This window comes from Adiantum capillus-veneris, chromosome 26 (assembly GCF_014529385.1).
Source record: "Adiantum capillus-veneris isolate H3 chromosome 26, ASM1452938v2, whole genome shotgun sequence".
Classification (NCBI taxonomy): Eukaryota; Viridiplantae; Streptophyta; class Polypodiopsida; order Polypodiales; family Pteridaceae; genus Adiantum; species Adiantum capillus-veneris.
This window is the reverse complement of record NC_140956.1, coordinates 99,834,886-99,845,359: the sequence shown is the minus strand read 5'-3', so window position 1 is coordinate 99,845,359 and position 10,474 is coordinate 99,834,886.

Genomic DNA, 10,474 nt, shown 5'->3' with positions numbered 1-10,474 from the left:
CAAACACACTTATTAGCTTGCACCTCGAAGAATGAAGATTTTAGGTCAAATGGACCTTTTATAAGAGTCTGACCCATTCACACATGGAAGCCCACAGTGGCCGATCATAGTAAAAATCATGTAAAAATGGGATAAGTGGTGCGCCTCTCATCGGCAATTACCTACGCACCTATTGGACTGACAAGCCCGGTCCATGAATCAAATAAGTGATAAATCGTCCGTCGAAGGTGATAGGGTGCTTGTGAGGGTTAAAACAACTCAAGACTTTGTGTGTGTGTGTGCACGCATGCAGAGAGAGAGAGAGAGAGAGAGAGAGAGAGAGAGAGAGAGAGAAGAATTTATATTGTCATAAAAACAATCCAAATAGATATCAATACTCGATGAGTCTTAATCTCAAAATCTAATAAGAAAGAGAGAGGGAATTGCCATCTTCCTAAAGTGATAACAAAGACTAAAGTACACCCTCCTCTCTTGTGCACACACAAACATACCCACACACATCCCTATAGATATGTGTATGTGTGTGACCCAATGGCCATGATTTTTCTTGGCTGCAACAATGTGTGGGTCACACACTAGCATATATGAAAAGCTTCTCTTTATCATTTTCACTTCTTCACTTTGGTCATAATGGAATCTAGATAGATTCCCTCTTCGTTCCCTCCTTTCTTGAAGGAAAAAAGAAGTTGCCTCCCCCCCCCCCCCAGTTCGGGTCCCCATCCTATGCTCCTCGTTACCTATTGTCCTTCCCCATGGCGCTTCACGGCTTGCATCCATCCCTTCTTGATTGCAAGCTCCACTCCATCCACTCACGAGTGCGCAATGGGGGGGGGGGGGGGGGAGAGAGAGAGAGAGAGAGAGAGAGAGAGAGAGAGAGAGAGAGAGAGAGAGAGAGAGAGAGACCAACTCTATGAAATCGTGCAACCCCTTGTCATGTGAGATAGACTAGAAGGCCTATAATTGGCTTAAAATTAGAGTGTTCTCGCTCCCCAAGACCCAGGATACCTATAGTGAGTTGATATGCAAAGTGGACTGGTTTGTCCTAATCACCAAAATATGAAGGAAAAATTGGTCGGAAGAGCGTTGGCAAAAGAGTTAGTGCCATCTGGGAGATCAAATGGCCTAGTTACATGAAGTTGTTCACCTGGAAGGTTCTTTGGAGCCATGCCTACTTGGATTAAGGTTTGCACTAGAGGGATTGGCATTGACACTTGCTCTGGTTGCAGATCGACTCCTGAGGTTCCCGTATATCTATTTAGCAAGTGTACTGCCTTGCGAGGACTAGCTGCTAAAGTTTGCAAATGGGTACAAAAGACCTGAAAGATTGTCTTCTTTATAGATGACCTGATCTTGGGAGGGCATAGTTTTCAAAGCTTGGCCATTCTAGTGTGTGCCCAAATCACCAGATTTTATTGCCTTAATCAGGTATGGAAGTCTAGGACCTTGGGATCTTTAAGGAAAACTAGTTGTGGCTCAATTTGATGATATTGTGCGCCTGAGCACACAACTCATACATTTTGTAGGAGCTAAGGGAGAGACAACAATGAATGTTCAAGAGTGACACTACGCACTGAGTTTCCTAGACCACTCATGAGGTTTTTCATAGCACCCCTGTTTTGGTTTCTGTTGTGTCTGTGACCCTTATGGAATTGTTGCCCCCTCAAGGCACATGTAGTGCTTGAGGCCTGCTTGAGGGCAATCGTATTCTTTTTTGTAGTTAATATAAAATCTCTCAACTCACAATTGTGAGTATGGAAAAAAAGAAGAATCAAGCCAGCAAGTGGAGGCTTCGTCATGGGGGTGGAGGCTCGTCTCAGTGGGGAAACCTGGCCATCCTCCCTATGCTTCGTGGGTCTGCAACACCCCTCCGTATATTTTTGGCAAAGGGAGAAGATCACCCCTCCCTTCTCTTCAAGGAGAGGTAAAGGGTGATCTCCAAAATGACGTTCCAAGTGTTGGCAAGCTAATCTTTTCAACATGGGGATTTCTAGTGGAAGTGGAGGTCTTTAAGTGTGGAAATGGCATGAAGGCTTTCTGCATGGTGGCATCATCAAGTGGTGATGGTTTAGCTCTCAAGCTGATCACCGGTGGATCTGCATGCTGGAGTCCATGAGATTGCTTGTCTTATCCGATCTGCAATCTCCAATGGGTTCTTAGGTTCTCTCTGCAAATAGTTTGTTTTTATGTTTCTTGTTTTATGTTTGCTTGTAGGGCCTTGAGAAACTATGTTTGCTTGTAGGGCCTTGAGAAACTATCTCATGTGTGGCAAGCATTATCTAGTTGGTGGCAACTAGGGCTTTTTTGCTGTTGCTGGCATTTATGGTTGTATCTTTTAGTTGGGTTAGAGCTCCTTGTAAAAGCCTGAGTCGATGGCCATTGTGAATGGTTACACCTGTGGACTCTTTGTGTCATCCCTTGGCTCGGTTCAAGCAAGCAAGTGATGTTTATTCTTTTTGCTTTTAATATAGGGGAAAAGAAAAAGAGTCAAGCTACTTTGGTTTGTACCTAGATTATCGGCCTTTGCTATCTCAAAGAAACTTGGAATGTAAAAAAGGAAACCCTACAACATCTAAGCGTGAAGAGATCATACAATCTATTGGGAAACACAAAAAATCCAAAGGGTAGAAGCAAGCACTTCTAAACAAGAGAGGAAGTGCAACATGTGCACATTCATCTACCAACTATAACACAATTTGCTTTTGTAGCATAACGTACTTTCTCGTGTATAGTGATACAATGAACGTCAGTGAGCACTGCCAAGGTCACTTGGCTGCATTTAAACCCATGAATCGGGTCACAAAGGATAAATGCTCAATAAACCAAGTTAGCTCCTTTGGCCAATTATACAACAACATTTTTTTCTTTTTGGCAAAACTCACACATTGTGAGCGTAAGAATCAAGGGTGAGTCAGCTCATGCAAGCCGACCCTTGCCACGAGCAAACCTGCACCTAGAATCCCACAAAGAACTACGACACCATTTTTCGCTTTGAGAAGAGAGGGGAAGGATGACAATTATAGCACAAATTTTTTTTTTTCAATAGCAAAACTCACAATTTGTGAGTGAATTGTATTAAGCATAGCATAAAATTACAGAACCAACCTCAAGCTTAGATCAAGCCTTGAGGTGCTTAAGATTACAAGCTGGATGCTTACCACCTCTTATCGAGGCCTACTACCACAATATGTGAACAAAGCTCTAGGCTTTACTTATCACCTATTGATATCATGACATGGGTAGCCCTAGACCAACCGTCCGAGTTTTGCATGCACCCGAGTGTCCATATCAGCACTTTACTTTCTTGTATAATCTCTGTGAAGCTTGCCACATCAATATCTCCTTCAAACACACTGCGGTTTCTTGCATGCCATACATTATGAAAGAAGGAGTACTTGACAGTTTGAGTGAAAAGGAGACGCGCCAATCACTGGGGAAGCGCTAAGTAATGGTATAGTAGAAAAATTGTGTGAAATGCAGGGCAGGGCAGGATGGCGGGGCTTTCGATACAGGGCAATACTTACCCACTTCTTGCCTCCAAGGAATAAATCAGACATGAAGAATTCGATCTGCCATGTCCTTTGGACCCACTTGCATATTTTTCCGGCAAGGCCTTTGATAGTCGGGCATTCCATGAATAGGTGGGCCAGATCTTCACTACCTAACCTGCTCCCCAAACATTGATCTGACGCAATCCCTCTTCCTTGGATCTTCACTCCCATTGGTAGAGCACCCTACATTACCTTCCATAGAAATATCTTCATATACTGCAGCCACTTTGGCTTCCAGATGTTCTCCATTACTTACTCCCACTGTTCTTCCGGCCATTGTCTTTTCCATATTTTGTTAAGGAGGACTAGACCAATTATTCTCATGCATAATTGCATGATATATGCCTTTAGAATGGGGTTTCCATAAAAGACTGCTTTTGGGGCGGGCATTCCACTCAAACCTAGATTCATAGATTGGCATTACAACATTGTCAAGCTCTTTCATCAATTGTTGACTAGAAATATCTCCAAACCATTAAGTTGATACTGGGTTACCATAAGGTCCATGGTTTTCCAGCTCTTGTTGTCACCGTGCCAGAAGTGCCCAAGTCGATTCAAACCCTTATTATTCACTTTCCTAGAAATTTCTATCCATATAGGGACTTTGTGGTGGACCTGCAACTTTAGAGAGCTAGGGGGACTAGTGCAATATGGAGTTCTTGAAGTACCTGGTTTCTTCCCCCGACTCTAAGACTCCTGCTGCTCTTTTCCACTTCCTTACCAATTTCCTTGAGATGCCCCTCATATTTAGGGTAGACCATGTCGGGGCTAAGAGTTTGTCATGCACTTCTACCCCTTTCCACTTACCACCTTTTGAACCAAGTTTAGTTGCTTCTAACATATCTTTGGTCATGATAGCTGAGGTTTGATCCTGTTCAGCCAATGAGATCACAAAGTTGGCACAACGGGCCTCAACATGGGTGACAGGGTTAAAAATTTCAAGACCTTCTTGATCCATTGGCCGAGCAACTGACTCCCATCTAACCCACTGCCATGACCTAGAGGATTTTGTGTTGCTTTTCCATAAAAAAACTTTTTATTTGTTCTAAGAACTCTTTCCAATCACACTTAGCCATCTTGAGAAGCAGACTGGTGAATGCAATATAAAGGCATAAATGCATTAATTGCTTTAATCTGGCTCAGGAATGGGAAAAGAGCATACTCCCACCTACTCATTTTTGTTCTGATTTTTTGAAGGAACCACTGAAATCTTTGTTTGTGAGTTACATCCACCCCCAAGGGGGACCCCAGGTTCCTGAATATCTTCCCTTTTGAGACAATCTCCCCCGACCAGCTAGAATGGTCAAAGGAGTCGTTTTTTGATAGAGAGATGCCTTGACTTCTGAATATTACAATGGACCCTCGAAGCCATGGAGAACATTTACACAATTTCTAGAGCTTTCCTAACAACCTAGGGGCACGCCTTCAAGAAGAGAAGTGAATCGTCAGCAAACAGTTATGCTAAGAGTTGGTTATTCCGCGGTAAAGCCAGGCCTTGCAACCCCCCTCACGCAGCACTAGCTTCGAGCATCATGATTAGATGATGCAATCATATGGTAAAAAGTAGGGGGCCCAAAGGGAATCCTTGTTTAATAGATCTTTTGACCTCATAATTCTATCATTAAATAGGAACTCTACTGGCTACGAGCCCCTAGTGTACGAATGAGGCAAGATAGGCGAGGCCCAAAGCCCAGAGCTTCCATGACGGATTCTATATACGACTTGATGCGATCCTATTTTGAAAAGCAGGGGGGCCAAAGGGCATCCCTGTTTAATAAATCTTTTGACCTCAAAGGAGCCCACAATTCTATCGTTAAATAGGAACTCTATTGAGTACCAGCTCCCAATGTACAAATGAGGCAACATAGGCGAGGCCCAAAGCCCAGAGCTTCCATGACTGCTTCTATATATGAACATGTTATTATGTCATAAGCCTGCTCAAGGTCCAAATGTAGAAAAATACACTCTTGCTTGGTGTAGGCTGCATATTTGATTCCCACCATTGCTGCCAAAATGTTGTCATATGTCATAAAATCTAATATACAACCAACCCAAATGATTTTCTCCATATTAAACTGATCATTTAATGTGGGATAATAAACGAAAACAAGGGTTAGAATATAGACATGTGCTTACAGATCTATCACAACACGGGGCCAATCGTAAAAGGGTCCAAATGAGAGAAGGCCTGTCAAAGAGCAAGGCTAGCTACTAATGGAGCTTAAACGACCTTAGGGATAGCTTCATCAAAGACCTCCAATGGTTAGTGTTAAAAGTCCTTTGACCTTAGGCAAGCTAGGGCTGAGCTTTGAAGGAGTACAAGCAGAAGTGCGACGCGAGAGAGAGTGCGAGAAGAAGAGCACGGCGATATGGTGAACTCACTCTACTGTAATGTGTAGAGCATAGTGAGTTCTTATTAGGTTTTTACAAAAGAATATGTGTACATACCTGGCAGCCCGCCCACTTACCTGGGCGACCACATTGGGCTTTATACCCCAACAACCTCCCACTTAAAGTCCAATGTGGTACTTTAAGTGTGAGAGAAGCTACTATACAATCTAATATACAAGAGATGTAGAGAAGTGATGTACTACCCTACACCTAACTGCTTGCGAAAATGCGCAAAGCTCTCTGAGGGAAGTCCTTTTGTAAGTAGATCAACAGGATTTTTTGTGGTGTGGAACTTTGACAAGCTGAAGTTGCTTATCCTCGAGCATTTCCCTCATGAAATGATACTTCACATCCACATGCTTTGTCTTTGAGTGATACACTGGATTGCAAGCCAATTGTATAGCACTTTGACTATCACAATATAACACATGCATCTCTTCTTTGATTCCCAAATCTGTTCCTAATCGATTAAGCCAAATTGATTCTTTGCATGCCTCTGATGCTGCAACATATTCAGCCTCTGTAGTAGACTGAGTAACACAATCTTGTAATCTAGAAAGCCATGATACTGCTCCACCAGCCAGTGTAAAGACATACCCTGACGTAGACCTTCGGTTGTCTCAGTCACCTGCATAATATGAGTCTGTAAAACCCTTTACACTTAGCTCCTGACTCCCATAGCATATGCGCATACTCTTTGTAGCTTTCAGGTATCTCAATATTCCTTTCACTGCCTCCCAATGTTTCTTGCCTGGGTTTGACATGTATCGACTTACTACTCCCACTGCAAATGCAATGTCTGGGCGAGTAGCAATCATTGCATACATCAAACTACCCACTGCAGACGCATATGGAATCTTATCCATTTCAGCCTGTTCTTCCTCAGACACAGGACAATCTTGTTTGCTAAGTTTCACATATGGTGGCAATGGAACACTCAATGACTTTCCCTTCTCCATATTGAAACGTTGCAAAACCTTGTCAATATACTCTGTTTGAGATAACCAAATCAACTTCTTTGATTTGTCTCTCTCAATGCGCATACCAAGTATATGACTTGCCTAACCCATGTCTTTCATGTCAAACGATTTTGCCATCTTTGACTTCAAAGCTGAAATTTCTTCCAAGTGCTTGCCAGCAATCAACATGTCATCCACATACAAAATAAGGATCAGCCAACTCCCATCCTTAGCCCTCTTTGTATATAGACAATGATCGAACTCACTACGTTTGTAGCCTTGAGAAAGCATAAACTTGTGGAACTTATGGTACCATGCCCTCGGTGATTGTTTTAAGCCATAAAGACTCTTTAACAATTGGCACACCAAATCTTCCTTGCCTTTCTCAACAAACCCTTCTGGATGCTGCATGTAAATTTCCACATCTAAATCACCATGCAAGAACGCTGTCTTGACATCCATTTGGTGCAACACCAAATCTAATATGGCAACCAATGCAAGAAAGCATCTCAATGTAGTCATCTTGACCACCGGAGAGAAGACTTCATCAAAGTCAATGCCTTGTTCTTGCTTAAAGCCCTTGGCAACAAGCCTTGCTTTGTACTTCGGCTGACTATCATGAGCGGTGATCTTATACCTGTAAACCCATTTACAAGGTAGATCCTTTTTGCCATGTGGTAATTTAACTAGCGTCCATGTCTAGTTTTTATGCAGAGCTGTCATCTCTGACTGCATGGCCAATTGCCAATTCCCAGAGACCTTCATTTTCATTGCTTCCTTATAACATGAAGGCTCATTGCAATCAGTCAACATGACATAGTTCATAGATGGAAAAAACCTATCAGGAGGTCGCGTGATACGTCCAGATCTACGGAAAATAGGTGGCTCAGGCTCAGTCACAACCTATGGTTCCACTCTATCCTGTCCTTTCTCCTCTTGAGCCTTGACATTTTGTCTTGCACGTGTAGGTCCATCTTCTTGGAAGACAACTCTTCTAATCTCCTCAACCCTCTCTGGTTTAGAATGATATTTGGCTTCATTAAAGTGAACATCATTGCTGCGGATAACCTTTCTGGATTCGGGATCCCAAAGTCTGTACCCCATCTCACCAGAATTACCATAGCCTAGAAAGATGCACTTTCTACTCTTTGGCTCAAGTTTGTTCTTAAATTCCTTTGGAACATGAGTATATGCCTCACAGTCAAAGACTCTGAGATGCTTGTATGAGGGCATTTTGTCTGAACATACCATCTCTGCCACTGAATCCTTCTGCAAAACCTTGCTAGGAGATCTATTTATAAGATGAACAACTGTTGATACAGCTTCAGCCCAAAACCCATTTGGCAATTGTGCATTAGACAACATACTTCGGACCTTCTCTTGTATGGTCCTATTCATCCTCTAAGCAACACCATTTTGAGGAGGATTGTAAGGAGCAGTAAGTTCACGTTTTATACCTTTTGACTCACAAAAGTCCTGAAAGGCCTTTGAAACATACTCTCCACCATTGTCAGTGCGTAAGCATTTAAGCTTCTTGTCACTCTGATTCTCCACAAGTGTCACAAACGTTTTGAAAACACTAAACGCTTCATCCTTGTGCTTGAGAAAGTAAACCCATACTTTCCTCGAGTAATCATCTATAAATGTCATAAAGTAAGAAGCTCCCCCTAGAGATAGGTTAGGCATAGGTCCACACAAATCACTATGAACAAGTGCCAGCTGTGTATCTCTTCTACTGCTTCTATGCTTATGTGGCTGCTGTGTTTGCTTACCATACAGACAATGTTCATAGAATTCAAAATCAATAAATGACAAGCCAGGCAAATAACCAGAACGAGACAAGATTTCCATTTCCTTCTTGGACATATGTCCTAACCGGCTATGCCACAAAGAAACGTTCGGCTGCTCGGTTACATTGATTACATTTTTAGAGACATTTGATACATAAATCATGTAAAGTCCTCCAGACTTTACTCCATGTGCTACTGTCATAGAACCCTTGGATATCTTCCACATATTCTATCCAAAAGTGGTGATGTAGCCAGCATCATCAAGTAAACCTGTGCTGATCAAGCTCTTTGTAATTGCGGGAACATGTCTCACATTTTTCAGTATGAAAAAAGAGCCATTCTGAAACTTCAATTGAACATCTCCAACACCTAAGATCTCACATGTCTGCCCATTTCCTAGCCGAACATGATCTTTAGTGGTCACATAAGAGGTAAACCACTCCTTGTTTGGAGACACATGAAGTGATGCCCCTGAGTCTATAATCCAGTCACTCAGTGCATTTCCATCAGATGCTGTAAGAAGAGCTGATTCCATTGTATTTTCAAGAAGTAGATATCTCCTGACACTAGACTGTCATCCTCTGCAACAATGTTTGTCACATTTATTTCTTGAATCTTCACTGAGGACTTGTTCTTCTCACTCTGCTTTCTCTTTACCTTTTTCTGCTTTCCATTCTCTGCAGTCTCTTTTCATGTGACCCTTCTTGCCACAATGGTAGCATTCTATGTCACTCTTGCCTTTGGCACTGCGGGACTTGCTACGAGACTGATCCCTCTTTCCAACTTTGTACTTTTCTTTGGTCCTTCCCCTGACAACTAAGGCTTTTCCTTTGCCTTTGTCCATTGTCTTTCTGTTGGTTTCTTCAGTAAGCAGACTGCCTTCTACACCTGCTATGGTAAAACCATCTGGAGGTGCAAAATTACTCAAAGCTGTGCGAAAAGTGTCCCAACTTTTCGGCAATGTGATCAACAGGAACATAGCTCTAACAGGTTCATCAAACTTGACACCTTGAGCTGACAACTGACTGTAGATGGTGTTGAATTCATTCAGATGATTGGACATAGGTGTCCCTTCTTTCATCTTCAAGTCAACAAGCTTCTTAAGCCAGTATACCTGTGAAGCTGCACTCTGCTTCTCATAAAGATCACTCAGCTTTGTCCATGCTTGATAAGCCGACATCTCGTCTGCTACATTGAAGTAAACGCTTTCTGCCAAAGTCAGCATAATGGTAGAAAGTGCCAATTCATCCATTTTGCTCCATTCATCTTCGTCCATATCTTGTGGTTTTATCCCCTTGAGCTTTATAGGTTTTATCTGCTTCTTTTGTACCAACACATGCCAAATCTGCTTCTTCCACAATGGGAAATTGGTTCCATCCAGCTTCTTGATATTGTAAAGAGCAGTGTCCTGTGATCCAGCCATAGCTACACTTCACACTAGTTTACCATTAGGAAAAATATGAACCCTCTAGGGGCCCTTTGGGATTAAGGTTAATTAGAGCTCAGCCAATAGGAAGAGGGTGGTGGACACACTCTATACCCTCAAAAAAGTAGGGGGACAAGGTAGCCTTACACCTCTTAATTGTCTCTTACCTAGTGAGAAGGTAAGGGAGGTGTCTAGGGGAAAGAGGGGGGGCGGGGGGGGGGGTGGGGGGACCCACTTTGACCTCTTTTCCCCCACTTTTTGGCCCGGATTTAAAAATACACTAAAAATTTCAAATTTTCAAAAAATTTCAAATTTCAAGTTTTCCCTCCTTATAAGGTCCCCAAACCTATTTCATGGTCA